The following is an 18,696-nucleotide window of genomic DNA, read 5'->3' on the forward strand; positions in this document are numbered from 1 at the left end:
GGGGGTCGGTGGCCGTTTGGGCTGGGCGGGAGCCAAAGGCGGGGACCTTGGCAGTCCGATCCTCGGCTACAGAAGCTAGCTCTCGGGACATGGAATGTCACCTCTCTATCGGAGAGTCACCTTTCTGATTTATTATATTTATTCTACAAATATATTGCTAATGCTTTATTTTATATTGCACTTATATTGAACTGTGTACAGTTCTTTTCTGAAACATTTATTTTGTGCTATGAAACACTCTTTTTTCTTCCCCCCCAAGTTTGCTGCTGTAGACTGCAAATTTCCCCAGTGTGGGACAAATAAAGGTTATCTTATCACGCAACCAGACGACTTGTAGGACACAATAAGCCACCCAAGTTATTCAACCAAAGTACTGTGATTAAACTCTGATGTTGTATTTCAAAATAAAAGGCCTCTAAAATCTACAATTTTGACCCTTACACCAGAAATTTAAAAAAAAAGATCATTAAAAATTCAGTTTTCGTTATCCCGCACACAGACTACATCAAGGACACACTAGGCCACCCAAGGCAAAAAGAATGTGTTTGACAAGACACCAAACGCATACAGAGCAGCTTTGTATAGTGTTGGTGCTTTCCGCTTGTCACCTTGCCAATTGGCAACGTGCGTTACATGTCATCGTTGGCATCATCATTGCCGTACTAGCTGTTTGGAGGTGACTGGATGGTTGTTTACAACGCAAGACAGTCTGCTGCGGTGTTCCTTCAGACTTAGAGTCAAATTTAGCGAGTGATGGGGACCGAAGAATGATGAACGACATATCGTTTTGAGATCGAAATGGGATCGCGATCTCAGGCAACATAATTTATCATGGGCAAGGCCACTTTATTCATTTTTTTAAAGAGCTTTTACCCACCAAGCTCACCACTCAGTGGCATGCTAGTGTGGACAGGTCACATTAACATGCTCCAAGACGGTTAAAAAAAGTGTTGAGACGACGTCACACTGTCACCCAAAACTCCCGGAAGTCCTTTATTTCGTGGCTGCTTGAAAACAGTAGACGCTAACCACGCTAGTTCGACACCATGCAGCCCTCTCCTCTCGATTATTAATTTGAGGCTCCGTGGCAACAAGTAAGAAAATGTAATGAAGATGGCACCGTAGTTGGCAGCCGTCGGCAAGAGCTTTTCAAGAGCTTTGCCTTTGTTATTTTTGTTGTTTATTTTTGTCTTGTGTTTTACCATATGATGTTTGATGCCCTTCACGTGGAATCAATGTGGAGTGTTTTCAGCATTTTGGCCGCGACATTCGTCGATGGAGAAGAATCTGTGGTTGCTCATTCTCGGCAGCACGTGTGCACCAGCACTGATTTTGACTGGGACGAATGTCGGTGGTATTGGACTGTCACTGTTGGACAGCCCCGGGGTGCTTGTGTATTTTGTTCCGGTAATGGACAGCATTTGTCACAGCGCCATTTTGTTCAGCGGAGATGTCGGCGCTGTTGGGACAGTCTGCATTGATGCGGCTGGATGATCTGCTATAGCTGAGGATGAGGAGAGAGCAGCCTCAGTGTGGCGCGCGGATGCCTATTTGGAACTGTGAGTCGGTGCGAGGAATTGAAGCGGATTTACATGGGACAGGAGAAGTGAACAAATCTTTTTGTCAATGGACGCTAGAGCTTTTTTGTGCTTTCAGAGTTAGCTTGTAGCAGACATGCACATTTTGAGCATGACGTCTCTGATCCACTAGTGAAAAGACACTTTGATTCTCTCCTCCTTCTGTAATTGCTTCAAACAACAAAGCGTACCCAGGAAAAGTGGTTAAGATTGCATGACTGTCCGTGACTTATGTTACATGTGATATTAATTTGTTATTTTATGTTAACTGCTCTGTAAAGCGCTTTGTTACAGCTGCAGCCGTTGTGAAAGCGCTACATAAATAAAGATGTATTGTATTGTAGTGGCGGCCCGGTAGTCGAGTGGTTAGCACGTCGAACTCACAGTGCAGAGGTACCGGGTTCAATTCCAGCTCCGGCCTTCCTGTGCGGATTGTATGTTCTCCCCGGGCTTGCGTGGGTTTTCTCCAGGTCCTCCGGTTTCCTCCCACATTCCAAAAACATGCAGGGCAGGCTGATTGAACACTCCAGATTGTTCCTAGGTGTGAGTGTGAGCGCGGATGGTTGTTCGTCTCTGTGTGCCCTGTGTGCCCTGCTGGCAACCAGTTCAGGGTATCCCCCGCCTACTGACCGAAGAGAGCTGGGATCGGCTCCAGCACCCCTCGCAACCCTAGTGTGGATGAAGCGGTTCGGAAAACGAATGAATGTATTGTAGTGTATTGTGTAATAGAAGACACCCTTCTAGCACGTAGCGATTTCACTGAAGGCGAATGAGGAGTCGCTAAGCATGCAACACCTAAGAAGAGAGAACATGAGAAGATGGTGAACTTAATGCTAATCACTAATGTGAAACGCAGTCAGGAAAGATCAATTTTCATAAAAGTCTGGCTAGAACCGCATTAGGGAAGAAAGCAAGCGGCTATAAAGAGAGTAGTACTACAAATAAGTATCTAGTTATAAAATGGGATGACAGCTTCATTAATTAGCACACGCTTGAATACTGGAACACTCTTACGGATGATGTCAGCCATGATTTCCGGGCTAGAGAGCGCACCTGATTATAAGCCGCACCCACTACATTTTTAAAGGAAAAATGATGTTGCACACACACAAGCCGCACCTGTCTATAAGCTGCAGTTGCCCATATTGTAACATGAGATATGTGTAAAGAAAGATGGTACACAAAAAGACTGGTTTCAACGTTTGATAACTTAACCTGAACTTTTATTTGCCTGTTAACGCTGCAGCACAACGGCTGTAAAACAGCACTCACACGGCTAGTGTTAAAAAAAAAAAAAAAAAAAAAAGACCCCGTTGCCTGCCGTAACACTCGGTCAAACAGTCCTTCATTAGGCTTTCTACCATCCACGCTTTCGTGTCAACTTTCAAGACAATGTCTTTCGGGAGGTTTTCTTTTGGCATTGTTAAGCAGGTGAACAATACTATGACTGTTATAGTGAATGATGCCTCATTTAATAAATGGAGCACTATCACTTTAAAAGGAGCAGTGGATAATCTCGTGGGAAATCTCATGCGACTTGGATCACAAAGTGAAGAGAGACTAACGCTGAGCTGTGCCTATTCAGACCTGATGGATCGCCAATCGGCATTGTAACCTGGCTGATATTAAGAGTAAAATGTAGCCGTTTGGGAGTTTAAATGGTGTCGCACAGTGGGCCGTATGAACAGTGGTGAAGCAGGGGAGATTAGTTGTTTTCCACGTGTTTTGGGCACATACAACATGCAAAGTGCTCACAAGCCACTGTTGTTGTACTGTATATTGTTGTATACTTTTCTATTTGTTAGTCTCATTTGACATACCTCAGTTTTTCATTTTATTAATGCTGTACATTAGGGTGGTCCACATTTTCATGGTAAAAAAAAAAGTTTGTCGGATTCGTCGGGCCGGGTCGGAATTCTTGTCGATACTATGGTACAAGGTTCTGTGCAAAATTTCATTCCGATCTGATGATATTTTCCTGTCCCGCAAAGCGGCCAAAGTTTCCACCATAACAACTGGTCTCAATAGGGTGAACATGTGTATTTTAACCGTGCCCTGTTTGCCATGCGTGACACTGGCTGGGCTGAATGTTGCCCGAACGATCACCTCCTGACTAACTAACCATTCCATCGCTGCTCTCAGCAGCCGGAGACAAACTCAAACGCACGCCTAACACACAACGGTCACCTACTGGCGAGCTAATATCTTTCAATTGAAGTCGAGAATCGCCGGAATTCTTACTGGACGCTGAACTGAGGACGCTTTTCGACATCGAAAAAAAAAAAAAAAAAAAGAGCACGAGGATCGGCAGTTCCTGCTGGGCCAGGAGAAGCGTTGCGTATTGCGTTAGTCGTGGCTGTGCCTGCGTTCAGCATGGCCGCTGCAACTGCAAGACGCTCACGCTCAGCCACCGAAGTGTGGCTTGTTGGGCAGCCCGAAGCTCACCACGGCTCGTCGGCGCGCTCGTCACCTACGGGTGGTGAACGACTTTGCGGAGAGGGGCGTCGCCCTCATCAGCGCGTTCTGCGGCGCCATTAGATAGACAGATGGACCAGTTAACATGGACCAACAATCTCACCAGTGTTGAAGGATAACCACGGTTGCCTTTTTTGCAATACATGCGTTCCTGTCTTCCGTCTTTGAATTATTGCAAGTGTGAACTGAGCAAAACAAAATCCTTACTGTACGGGAGAAACCGTACTACCATTCAGCCCCGTAAGATTCTTTCCATAGGGGAAACTTTGGTCGCTCTGCGGGACGGGATAAAATTATCCGATCGGAATAAAATTTTGCACACATCCTTGTGTCATAGTATCGACAAGATTTCCGACCCGGCCCGACGAATCCGACAAACTTTTCCAAAATGGACCACCCTACTGTACATGTTCAGCTGGGAATAAAGTCTTCATAAAAATGATTTGATGTTCGGTCAAGTCTGTCATAGACCCAGCAACACAGCTTTCTGATTGCAGTCCAGCTCAAAACACAGGTGAAATGCACCCTCTCATGGCTGTTTATTTATTGTGACACATGATAGCGTCTCACTGTTACCTTTTCTGCTCGAGTGCTCCCTGGCAGCTGTTGGAAAAATCTTTAAACAGGCCGCATCATTCAATCAGCCACAGGGTTGAGAGCGTGTGACATAAGTAGCGTCTCATAGTCTGGAAATTATGGTACTACGTATTGAGATCCACATATTATCTCAAAATTTTTCTAAGATGAACTTAGCTTTGCTAAAAGACTTCACAAACATTTTTAGATTTCATTACATTAAAAAAATGCAGACGTTTACATATAAATGCAAAATTTCAATGAAAAGGAGAATAAATATATGATCTTTTAACAGGAAATATTTACCTTTCACATTTAAATAACCCATTCTTAAACTTTTACACTCACCATGACTCTAAAGGGATTCAAAAATACCATGGTAAGAATTTCAGGCCATATTGCTAAGTCCTCACTCTCTGACGCAGTTAATTCTAACAAAAATATGGGGAAAAAATATTTACATATAATCTTACATCTATGCACAAAGAACATGTACATGAGTACAAAATGTGAAACATTATTGGTAAAAGTACTTTTTTTTTTTTTTTTTACACACTATTACAGTTACATTATAGTAGGTATCGTAGAAAGGGTTCTGTCAGTCGTCATCTGTACCTGTGGGTAAAAAACAAAAAAATCTTTTTTGTTTTTTACCCACAGGTACAGATGACGACTGACAGAACCCTTTCTACGATGGAACTTTCCTGTAAGACTGAGCGCCTCCACAAGCATTATAGTAGGTAGGAGAGTAGGTCTGGCTTTATTGAACCATTTTAAAAACCTTGAAAAAGAACTACATCCCAAACACAGTCTCTCGTGTCCTGGCATTATTAGAGTACGAGTTTGATCACAACAAAGCACATCGACAGAATCATCACTTGATCACGGCAAGTAAGACATCACTTGGCAAAATGATATAACAATTTTTAAGACAGCAAATAAACCTGGTTGAAACAAAACTGGGCTGTTTCTTCAATATTTGTAAGATGTGCTTGTGAGCTTCTAAGATACTTAAATAAGTAAAATAAAGTTTCATGTTTTTAGGCATCTCCAGACCAGCATAATTTTTCATGGAAAACAACGCGTAGAACCATCAACAAAACAAAAAGCTTGACTTTTACTTTTCCGCTCGAACATTTTGAGATGAAATACCTGCAGTTTCAAGACAATCAGATAAAAAATTGATGAGGATTTCTTCAAAATGCAACCTCTATAAAAGGGCAAAACATGGGGTAGGATATGAAAGTAAATTCAAACTGACACACATACATACACACACACACACACACACGTATATACATATATGGTCACTAAGGCAAAGAATGGGCGTGGGAAGAGCTCGGTGAGGCCATGGAAGTTTACTTCTGGACGGCTTCGAGGAAACTCTTGTCCACCATCCTAAGTCTCAGGAGGGGGAAGCAGTGCACCCTTAACAGTGTGCACAGTGGGGATGGGGCGCTGCAGACCTTGACTCAGGACATTGTGAGTCGGTGGGCAGAATACTTCGAAGACCTCCTCAACTCCACCAACACACCTTCCTGAGAGGAAGCAGAGTCTGAGGACTATGAGGTGGGCTCTCCTATCTCTGTGGATGAGATCAGCCCAAACTTCCTCAACGCTCTGGATGTTGTGTGGCTGTCCTGGTTGACACGGCTCTGCAACAATGCGTGGTCATTGGGGAGAGTGCCTGTGGATTTGCAGACTGGGGTGGTGGTCCCACTTTTTAGGAAAGGGGAACCGTGGTTGTGTTCCGACGACAGAGGGATCACACTTCTCACCCTCCCTGATAAGGTCTATTCAGGGGTGCTGGAGAGGAGGGTCTGTCGGGAGGTCGAGTTTCAGAGTCAGGAGGAGCAGTGTGTTTTTCGTCCCGGGCGTGGAAGATTGGACTAGCTCTACACGCTTAGCAGGGTCCTCGACGGTACATGGGAGCTAGCTCAACCAGTCTAAATGTGCTTTGTGGACTTGGAAAAGGCATTCGACTGTGTCCCTTGGGGGGGTTCAGTGGGGGCGGGGGGGGGGGGCGCGTCTGTCCCTATACCACTGATGTCAGACTTTGGTTTGCATTGGCGGCAGTAAGTCGGAATTGTTTCCAGTGAGAGTTGGACTCCGCCAAGGCTGCCCTTTGTCACAGATTCTGTTCATAACCGTCATGGACAGAATTTCTAGGCGCAGCCGATGCGTTGATGGGTTCCGTTTTGGTGGCCCCAGTATTGCATCGCTGATTCTTGTAGATGATGTGGTTCTCTTGGCTTCTTCACGCCGCGATCTTTAACTCTCACTGGAGCAGTTCGCAGCACAGTGTGAAACGGATAGGATGAAAATCAGCACCTCCTAATATGAAACAATGGTCCTCAGTCGGAAAAGGGTGGAGTGCCCTCTCCGGGTCAGGGATGAGATCCTGCCCCAAGTGGAGGAGTTCAAGTATCTTGGGGTCTTGATCATGAGTGAGGGCAAGAGGGAGCGAGAGATAGACTAACAGATTGGTGCAGCGTCTGTTGTGATACAGACTTTGTATCGGTCTGTCGTGGTGAAGAACGAGCTGAGCCAAAAGGCGAAGCCCTCAATTTACCAGTAGACTCAAAGCTGCACCCCAAAAGCGGGCGTGCTAATCTCTGGCTTTTTTCGTCACAAATAAGCCCTGAAATCACTATATTCTTTTAGTGTATCATTATTACATACAGACCTATTATGTAAGTGTCAATGTTCAGTGCACCCAAGTGTCCTTTTAAAGAGGAAGTCAAGTCAAAGTTTCTTTGCAGTAATATGGTCTTTACGCACCCATTTTTCGAAACACTCTATTCTGATTAACAGTGAGTTTTCAGGATATGAATTTAGCAGCAAAATCTACAAGTTTTTATCCATCTCGGACCGCGGCTATTTTGCCACCTGCTGTTGACTGAACATGACATCACAGTTGATCAGGTAACAACCAAAACAAAATTCCTTCTGTAAGAGGTTAATTGTGCCAATTTCAAAATGTCAAATCCAATGTGCCAGTACCCCAAGGTGCCACGAAGCTATCGTGCTAGTACCCTAACATGGCCAGAGCCCTTTCAAGCTTTTTTATGATCTAGTCATTAGGCTTATTTAAAACACTTTGTTGCAGTTGCGGGTGTATTCTAAATACATTTTAAAAAGCGGTCAATGAAGTTGAGTTATAAGTTTATTTTTTCGTATGTGAATAATAAAGGCATTTAGATGATCCATGTTTGATATAGGGCGCGCCCGGTGGTCCAGTGGTTAACGCGCCAAACTCACAGTGCAGGGGTCGTGGGTTTGATCCCGGCTCCAGCCTTCCGGTGTGGAGTTTGCATGTTCTCCCCGAGCCCGTGTGGGTTTTCTCCGGATACACCGGTTTCCTCTCACATTCCAAAAACATGCATGGCAGGCTGATTGAACACTCCAAATTGTTCCTAGATGTGAGAGTGAGCGCGGATGGTTGTACGTCTCTGTGTGCCCTGCGATTGGCTGGCAACCAATTCAGGGTGTCCCCCGCCTACTGCCCGAAGACAGCTGGGATAGGCTCCAGCATCGCCCCCCCGTGACCCTTGTGAGGAGAAAATGGATCGGAAAATGAATGAATGAATATATCAACCAAATGGTTCTGAGCCACATTGACTTGACATCACGGAGTTCATGGGAAGTGATCACTATGTCCCAGAAGGATAAAGATCATGTTCTCAAAACTCGTATGACTGTATACATTGACAATATATGAGCAAATATTTAACTGAGGTGTTCAATGAATGTTGCTTTGTTGAACTTAAGAACAAAGCAGGAAATCCTCCTATGATGATTGTTCACCGAAGGGCATGTCAACATGTTTACCCAAGGCCGTAGAGATGGGTGTAAGCAAGAGTGCAGATGGCAGGGAGGATGAGGGCTGGCGGGGTGGAAACCAAACTTAAAATTAAGGTCACACAAAAAAGTACAATATCACACGTTAGACCATATAACTGAAAAAAAAAGTATGTTTCATTGATTGATTGAATTTTCATTTTCAAATGACACAACTACACAGCACACATACATCTTTAAACATACACACATACAGACACACATACCCGTATATCCATCCATCCATTTTCTGATCTGCTTTATCCTCACAAGGGTCGCGGGACATGCCGGAGCCTATCCCAGCTGTCTTCGGGCAGTAGGCAGCGGACACCCTAAACCGGTTGCCAGCCAATCGCAGGGTACACAGAGACGAACAACCATCCGCGCTCACACTCACACCTAGGGACAATTTGGAGTGTTCAATCAGCTTGCCATGCATGTTTTTGGAATGTGGGAGGAAACCGGAGTACCTGGAGAAAACACATGCAGGCACGGGGAGAACATGCACACTCCACACAGGAAGGCTGAATACAGCAGGCAATGCTGCCTCCCAAGTGAGACAGCCATCAACCAACTACACGTTAAAAAGAGATGACAGCCATTCACAAATCAGCTGAAGAGAAGGAGGACTATATTAAAGATGGTAGTACCTAAAAACACTCAACTAATAAAGCTGCAAAAACAAAAATTATATCGTTTAGATAGGATAGTTTAATAAATAATTGTTTGGGGGTGGGATTTTATGTTTTTGTTTTTTTTTTTAAAGAGGATACTGCGGCAAAGATATGGACAACAGAGTGCTTGAAGGCTCCTTCACAATTATCTATGTGTCTCAAGCAAAGGTGGCCCCACCACACAAGAGATGAGCCTCTCATTCTCTTATGCAGTTGCTTAGGTTGCGCTTATTTTGATGGTTTAAATGTAAATTCTTAAGTTATACAGTTACATAATTGTATATTCAATGTTTTCCACATAATTTTTTAAAAATAAAATAGGCCAGCCTAATTACTGTCTGCTTTGCCCCCAGGTCTGTGCCAACACCAAATAGACAAACATCCATATACCTAATGGTAGAGGTGATTGGCAAGATTTTGGATGACCAATTGGGGCAGAGTCGTCAAAATCACCAGTCTGGGTTAACGAGACCACTGACATCTCTGTCACAAAGCAACTGGGTCTAGTTGTGAGGTAATATTACTTTGTCCATTAAAATAAAATTGTGTATTAAAAATTATTTCAACTAAGAGAGATTTATTTTATGTTTAGCTTTTTGTCATGTATGATTGAAAACACTATCACTCATGTCCATATCAGAATAAATACCAAAATACTTAATGCATGATGAATTGATTTGTTTAAGGTAAAGACCATGGTATCGTTTCAGTAGTGGTGTGAAGATTTATGCAGGTATTGGATCAAAGTCGAAACTTATCGTGACCACACTTGTCAGTATAACACTTTAAAAATCGACCAGAAGTTAAGATACCGCCCGACACCAAACATGTAAGTGCTGTTTGTTTCGGCTCCATTCGCCCAAACTGTCTTGTGGGGGAAAAAAAGAGAAAAAAAAAACAATAAAAAATATTAAGTGTTACATTTGATTTTTTTTTTTTTTTTGTCTCGACTCAATTTAGTGTTTGAGAATACAGTTACCTCAGAACATGCAATGCTCAGCTGTCTGCATAAAGCAAAAATAACCGGCTTGTTTGGGTCACTTTCGGATTTTGCATCACTGCATGGAGCAGCCGTGAATGTTTGTTGAAAGGGGCTGCATTTCAAGGGAAAATAAACAAGCCAGGCTGTCTTTGTCAACAGCTGCGCTATGTGTCAACCAAGGTCAGGGAATTGATGCAGCTCAAACATTGGAATTAAAATAAATATTCAACTGTTTTATTATACCACTTATTATAGGGACTAACTTTGTTCAAACATGTACAGATAGCACATGTTAAACAGATAAAGTAGGGGAGATAACGTTGTGAGATAACATGGCTGTGAATGTGCCTTTTTTTTTCTTTGGTGCAGTGTCAGTGAAAGAAAAGTGTCTTCTTAAAAGTGGTTATCACACCTTGGTGTATCCTGAGCTCCAAATAATACTCTGAAGAAACTGAAGAGGCAACAGTAGCCAATAAGGAATGCTGGCCATCACTCTATAACTTGAAACTGAAATTTTACAATACAATACATCCTGATTTATATAGCGCATTCACAACAACTGCAACTCCAACAAAGTGCTTTTAAAATAACAGTTCACATGAAATACAATCATAAATATACTGTATAATATTATACCACACAGCACATAACATAAAACACGGACAGTCGTGCAATTGTAACCACTCTTCCTGCATATGTTGTTTGAAGCAGTTCTAAATGAAACAGGAGAGAATCAAAGTGTCCTTTCACCAGTGGATTTAGTTGGTCTCTTTACAGTAGAGGTAAGATCTTCAGCCCGAGCCCGATCTGACCAGAAATTAAATGTCAATCATTGCTTCGGGTCGGGCCGGGCTTCTCTCTCGCTGACTTTTTTTTTTTTAGTTTCGAGGCCGTGAATAGTTTTGGCCAAGAGAGACCGTGGTTCGCAAAAAAACAGAAGTCGCCTCATCACATTATTATCCACCTGTCATTGTTCTTCTTTGTCTTTCTGCTTCTCTCTCGTAAAGTGCCGCACTAGATTCTTAAGAACATACTGCTGCTGTGGTTTATGGCCCAATTTTCAACCCGTCAAAATGACGTACGGTCTTAAATTTTTCCCGTCAACTCTTAAAAAAAAATCCGGCAATGATGGAAAATTGTCGGTTAATGTACTCTCTGCAGAAACAGAAATATAAAAGATGTACATGTTAATACAGTCTTGTTTAACTTAGATTTCGTTACAAAAAACAGGCTTTAATTTGTTATCAGCAATCACCCGTCCTCCTCCCGAGTCTTCACAAATAAAATATGAAATTTCGGGTTTGCTTCGGGCTCGGGCCTCCAAATCAAGTTAATTGGTCGGGCTCGGGCCGGGTCGAGCTTTAATACCCGCGGCCCGGGTTGGGTCGGGCTGGATTTTTTTAGGCCCGATCTTACCTCTACTTTACAGCTACAAAAAAGCTTGCGCTCCTCTGGGAAGGCTTTGGAGGGTAGGATTTCTGCCCATCCATCCTTAAGAAGTGAGATTCAAAACTGCTGATCATGAATTAGAGTTTGGGTCCCAAACTCGTCGTTCATCCGAAACGTGTGTGGCTGAGTGGTCTGTTTGATTGTTCCACTTTAAATTAATCCAGGAATAGTTTTATGAATGTTGCTTTATGGTCTGAGATGCAGTGATGTTCTGACTATCCCAAAAAAGCATTTACTAAAATGTCTCAATCGTTAAGATGCACACAAAGTGGTCCAGGACGACCATTAATTAATTTAGAGGCGTTTCTTTTATTTATTGTCTTTTTTTCTTCGTCTTACAAGTTCACTTCAGAGAATGATAACTGGTCATTTTTAAGTTGTTGGTGTGTTTTCTTTGCTATCCCCCGTCAAACGTAAGTATAAAATGCGCATTATACGGTACAGAACGTCGCTTATTCCTTCAATATCTGAAACAAATTAATGGTCAAAAGGCAACAACAAATGTTCCCGTATGACTTTGGTCGCGTTGAAACTCGACGTGACGTCAGAGTGAATGTCATAGAAATGATTCAGGAGGTAAAAACTTATCGTTGTAGTTCGTGTTATGGTTACAATAAATAAAGCGGTTGAAGTTTACCTTTCGGCTTTTGTGGGATTGCACTGCTTCGAGACGGAGCCGGCTTCTCGCACTTCCCTACATCGAGACCTCCACAATTCTTCTCCACACTGATTTTTTTTCTCCTCTGCTGTTCGCCAACCTCCACCTTGTATCCGTCCGGCTGCGTGCAAAGGGAAGTTTGAGACGTGGCCAGAGATTGCTGGCGGGCCACCAATAGGCTGGGCGGGGGCTGAGTCACAGGGTAAGTTGGGTGTTGGGTGGACGTTGAGGGGCAGGCGGGACCAAAGCGAGTGAGGTTCTCCTGCGGCGGGACAGTGGTTTTTGTGTGCGCTTGTGTAGATTGCTGAGCCTGGTTAAAAATCTACTTTGTTTCGCCAGTGATTCGATAAGTTTGTGTCACGATTCAATATTTTTTCGTTCCATTTTTTTTACTGCGAAATGCATTTTGATTTTTTTTTTGATTTTTTTACCAAGATACCTCAATGCCCACCACGATTAATATTAATGCTTCAAAGAATATATCGATGACAAAAGTATTCAAATATTTACATTGCACTGACATTCCAAAATATTTTTTTAACTGCAGCAGTCCCCAAATAATGCAATTGACGGTGTGAAGACATCAGCTGTGTCTGAATGTACACCCTTATCCCCTAACCCCTCATTCACTGTTTAGCGCCACACTATATTGCAGTTTATCCCTCATTCAGTTTGCCGATCCAGACAGCCAATTAACTACTTACTCCTCTTCAAATATCACGTCAATCCCATGCCTGTCATGAATCTTCTGAAACATTTATTTTTGTGCATGCAAACACTTTGTTTTTTCTTCTTTCTACCCCCCAATTTTGCTGCTGTAGACTGTAAATTTCCCCAGTGTGGGACAAATAAAGGATATCTGAAATGAATCATGACGCACCGCCGCACTAAGCTCTCCGACTATTTATTGTGAATAAAAAATATGAATTTCAAATTGTGTTTTATTTCCTTTGTTGTAAATATTTTCATATAAATACAATTATTAATATCGCTTTGAGGTTCCCAGCACACAGCTCATTTCTTAAACTAGAATGGCACCTACAACTTTGACTTTTTCTATTTTTGTACTTGTGATTCTTCAAATTATTGTCTTAAGCAGCAGCAGCCTTATTTTGAAGGTTTCCCAACTCATTCCGCTGTTTTTTGACACATCACCAGGAGGTAGTGACAGTTCAGATGAAGGCTGAAGTGACAGCCAAAACTGTCAGTTTGGTGAGATATTTTTCTTCACAAAAAAACAAACAAAAAAAAGAAAACCTTTTACCACATTTACACACAGGAAGATTCCTGGGGTCCCGTTTTATCCTTTGGGTGGCTATCGGTGGGCAAAGGCTATCTCAGGGGGTCCGCAAAACAAAAACTTAGAAAAAGGTTTATCAACAATCAACACCCATTTTCATCTTGAAAAAAAACATTTGCACACCCATGCACATACGTTTACTCACACGTCCACACACAGTTACTCTGTGTTCACAGTTACTCACACTCAAGTAATGCATTGGAGTGTTTATTATTTTACTTTTTGTTTTAAACTGTTTTGTTCAGCGCTTTGTTACAGTTGCAGCTGTTGTGAAAGCGCTATATAAATCAGGATGTATTGAATAGGTTGTGTCAAATGATTTGAAATAAGAAAACAGGAAGTGTGTTAGCTGCCTAAATGTGGGCGACTAACGTTTGATAAATCTGCCTTGATAAGTGTGAAGTGTCTCACTCAACCCACGTTATCCATGTTTGCCTACTGTTTCTGTTTTGTCCATTTTTAACTATTTGCCTTTGCATTTTCATTCAAATAAACACTGTCTGTGATCTTGTTATCACATTTTCCTCAAATTAAATATATAAATCCATGTTGGGGAAATGGTGGACTACATAAGGGTGAAAGGCGCTTATAAATAAAATGTATTATTATTATAAAGGAACAACTTCATTCAAATGTTCTGAACTGCAGTGGGCTTGTCTGAGCCATGAAACGTCTGTTATCCTATACATTTCTTGACATAATGTTCATAATGTGGAAATTCAGGCTAATTGTTGTGGAAGTGTATTCCTTGGAATTCTGGTATGGGGGTTTTCAATGTTGTTCACCTTTTTTTTTAACCTTGATTGTTGTTACTGTATTTGCGAACCGCTGTGTTGCTTCTACTTTCTAAAAATGGGCTTGGACGCACATTTTGTAATGATTAACATACCTGTCAACCTCGGCTAATAGCTGCCCTTATAAATGATTACGATTCACCTTACAAAGCAAGAAAAACCCGTACAACGGTTTACCGCGCATGCGCACATCATGCTTTATCAATCCGACGGTACGCAGCAATGAAAAAAAATATACGATTGAGGATTACTTTTGCCAGTTTGCTGTGACAATAGTAGCGATCGACGACGGCATTGTCGTTGGCTACCAGCAGGTGAGACGATCTGGATTTGAGCCAAAATGGTCCTTGTGAGATCGGTTCACAATTGTTTTTTTTTCCGTATAAAAGTTGTAATACGCCGTACATGATTTGAAATGATTAAAAAAAAACGTATAAAATACGGGGAAAACGTATAAATTGACAGGTATGGATTAAGAATCCCCCGAATGTGAGTTGAGGATGAAGAGACTCCTTTGGTGTGCGCGACAGAGCTTTGAGCACAGAGGAAATGATGTCAAACCACGCATGCATATTTAATGTGTGCAAAACAATGCCTTGACTTTATTCATTCTGTCATGATGACATAAAAATTCTGGGGTTTTTTGACTTTTGGATGGGAGAAAGGTGCACATTTCTCTCCATCCAAAATTGTTACTATGTAATATTAGTGTGTGGTGGTTAATACGTCTGGTAGACATTAATTGTTTCATGCAAAGGTAATTGCAACCACCTGGGAATGGCCAATTGCAGCTTGGATCTGATTGGCCTGAAGCTCAAGTGAACTCCCTCAGATCTAATATTAACTTTACTTTTTGATATTAAAACTGTATTGCTTATACTTTGGTGTTGATGTTTAAATGAAACTTGCCCAATAAAATCCCACTCCTATCTGCTCCTGTGAACTTGGTACGGCGGACGTCATACCCATTAGATACCAACCTAGAAGGCATTCTTTTATCATAAACATGGCTTGGCACAGGAGCTCCAGTGCTCTCGCCAAGGCTTGCCCACCAAATTTTAACTTTTTATTTTCTACCAGGGATCGTAAAAGAGGAGATGGGACTGCATCCATTTTTAAAACTTCTTTTGTCTCAAGGGAGATCATTTTAAGTCCTCCCATTCTCTGTATCACTGTGTATAGACCCTCCCATCACTCCACTTTTTTTCCATCCATCCATCCATTTTCTACCGGGGTCGGGTCTGGAGGTCAGCAGCTTTAGCAGGGGAGCCGAGACTTCCCTCTCCTCAGCCACTTCTTCCAGCTCTTTCCGGGAATCCCGAGTCGTTCCCAGGCCAGCTGGGAGACATAGTCCCTCTAGCGTGTCCTGGGTTGTCCCCGGGGTGTCCTGCCGGTGGGACATGCCCGGAACACCTCACCAGGGAGGCGTCCAGGAGGCATCCTAATCAGATGCCCGAACCACCTCATCTGCCTCCTCTCCACGTGGAGGAGAAGCGGCTCGACTCTAAGCCCCTCCCGGATGACTGAGCTTCTCACCTCATCTCTAAGGGAGAGCCCAGACACCCTGTGGAGAAAACTCATTTCAGCCACTTGTATCCGGGATCTCGTTCTTTCGGTCAAGACCCATAGCTCGTGATCATAGGTGAGGGTTGGAACGTAGATCGACCGGTAAATTGAGAGCTTCGCCTTTTGGCTCAGCTCCTTCTTCACCACGACAGACCGATCCAGAGTCCTCATCACAGCAGACATTGCATCGATCCGCTTGTCGATTTCACGCTCCCTACCCTCAATCGTGAACAAGACCCCAAGATACTTAACCCATAAGAACCCAGACCCATGTTTCCATAAAGGAAAATTATGCGGGATACACTACAGGCCAAGTGGATCACATAAAACACATTTCTGATGTTTTTTTCAACACTTTTTCATACCAAAGATCTGTGTTGTTACAAATATATCACATCGGGCGTTAGTGGTAAAAAATGTTCTTCATTTGGCAATAAGTAAACATGACAGTTTTTAGTGCTTGGTAACATGAAAAGCGCCTTTTATTTGCATTTCAACAACATATATTGTAGCTGTGACTTTAATGACAAGGTTTAAAATAAAATTCTTCAGTTTAGCTTTGTGTCACAAAATTGCCAACAGTATCAACAATAAATAATGCTGCATATTTGGTTGCGTTTGTAACAAAGTTTTTTAGCCTACACTAGATGGTAAGACTTGAAACAGTTTCGTTCCTCAGTGAAGCAAAGACGCACATCGCATTTCTCACAGAGAGTGGTAGTTACGTTGACTTTGCAGTGTTTGCAGCGGCCGCATTTGTCACATTTCACAGGCCAATGTGCAACTTGGTCAGAGCGAACATCATCTGGAACTCCAAGACGAACCCTTTTGGCCAGTGGTGGTGGTGGTAAAGATGTGGGATTGAGTGATGGTCGGCCTCTTCGTGCCTGCAAAAGAATGAGGCTAGTGGCAACCTCTGCCTGGAAGGGCTTTTGTCGCAGTACATTTTTGACACCAAGTAGTTTACAGTCACGGCGGTAGATCAACCATGCATTAACCAGACCTAACATGATGGTGTGCCAGAACAAGTCGAGGTACCACAATGCATGCATCAAGGAGATCCACTCCTCCCATGAATGTGTTATATTCCTTGTGGTCTCCTGACCTCCAAGATGTCTTGTCTGCTTTGCTCCAGCGTCGAGCATTATCTTGAGGCTCAACTGCACAATAGGATGAGATCAGGGTAACAGATTTGTTGTCATACCACTTGACAATGACCAGCCTTTCTTTTTTTTCCACCCTGGCATCAACAGATCCTGTGCCTCTCTTGGCAAGACTTTTATCATCTTCAAGCTGACACCCAGCTAATCGGTTGCCACGCAGAGTTCCCACAAAGTAGATTATTGTTGAAGAAGGTTGAGTACCAGTGGTGCTGAATAAAAAAGATTGTCGGCAAAGTCTTTGTAGTTGTGGTCTTACTGGAGAGTTTCACAAAGCTTGACCACAAAACATCACCACTGAATGTGCACTCAGGGATTTCAAAAGGTTTCTTCTTCTAAGCAAATGTTTTTTTTTCCCTTGGACAGTTCCTTCTGTTCCTTTTTTTGTGACCATGGACATTTTCTTGTTTTTTTTCCTTGGATGGATGTATTTTTATTTTGCTCTCTTGAACTCACATTTGGTTGTGGTTCATCATCAGAAGTATTTGATTCACTACTGTCTGAATCACCACACTCACTTGACTCATCACTTTCCCTGTCTTGGCTAATGGGATTGTAAAGAGGGTCATCTGGTTCTTCATCTGAGTTATCGTCACATCCCTCAAAGTCACTGTCATCTCCCAGGATGATCTTGATTGCATTTCGAAGAGAGTATTGCTTGTTCTTTTGCATTCTAAAATTTTATTAAAAAATAAGAAAGTACAGAATACAGAATACACAATACACATTACGTTAAAGTTCCAAAAAGTGTTTTACTTTCACATTATTTTGTGTTTCTACTTGTTCAGTACACTTTTAATTGACAAGCAGAACATACTTCAACTGAATATAGCAGATACAGCTAAATAAATTGGGTGGATTATTACAATTTTTGTTATTGTGACAAACATGTCACATCGAGCTTTTCATTCACATTCTAAGGCTGTAAGCCCAATGCGACATGTATGTCACAGCGATATTTCGATCCCTGGTTTGATATTAGTTTCTTCAATAACTATGGTGAGACCAGGTTGACGGCACTATAGGACATGTTATCAAAGTATTGGATCCGTCAAATGAGTTTGAAATGAACTGTACTGTAGTATCGCATAACGGTTCTTTGAAGTTGGCTGTTTCTTTGAAGTTAGCACATCAGCAATACCAGCAAATTGGAGAAGTCATTTCCTGTCAGAGTCACATCAGAATCAGAATCATCTTTATTGGCCAAGTATGTAGAACACACAAGGAATTTGTCTCCGGTATAACACACTGCATTAGTATCATCATAAACAAGGACATGACAAATAGGTATGGAAGGACATTTCGTAATGTAAGTGAACCGTAGTGCGGTGGTACTACCCAGTGACAACTGTGAGACAATGTGCAAAATATCAAGCAGAGCTAAAGTGATCAGTGGTAGAATACAATACTATGACAGTTGTACAGGTGGTGCAGAAAATCACTGAACCATTTTAGAGTGACCAGTAGCAGTATTTTTTTGTACAAGAAGAGTGACTATGTCAGTGACTGTTTAGGGAGTTAATGGCTAGAGGGAAGAAGCTGTTTAAGTGTCTGCTGGATTTGGTGCGCATGGATCTGTAGCGCCTGCCTGAAGGGAGTAGCTGGAAAAGGTGGTGGGCAGGGTGCGGGGGATCCAGGAGGATTT

The 18,696-nt window shown here is 42.4% G+C and overlaps 1 protein-coding gene across 1 annotated transcript in view; it reads right to left on the minus strand.

The window, feature by feature from the left end:
- Positions 1 to 12,457, minus strand: part of chst6 (carbohydrate sulfotransferase 6) — an 18,908-nt gene extending 6,451 nt beyond the window's left edge. Inside the window, exon 1 of the mRNA XM_019865295.1 lies at positions 12,211 to 12,457. The gene's annotated coding sequence lies outside the window, so the exon portion shown is untranslated. The remainder of the gene's footprint in view (positions 1 to 12,210) is intronic.
- Positions 12,458 to 18,696: the final 6,239 nt, after the last annotated feature.

The sequence above is a fragment of the Hippocampus comes genome, unplaced genomic scaffold (genome assembly GCF_001891065.2).
Source record: "Hippocampus comes isolate QL1 unplaced genomic scaffold, H_comes_QL1_v1.1 scaffold180, whole genome shotgun sequence".
Taxonomy (NCBI): Eukaryota; Metazoa; Chordata; class Actinopteri; order Syngnathiformes; family Syngnathidae; genus Hippocampus; species Hippocampus comes.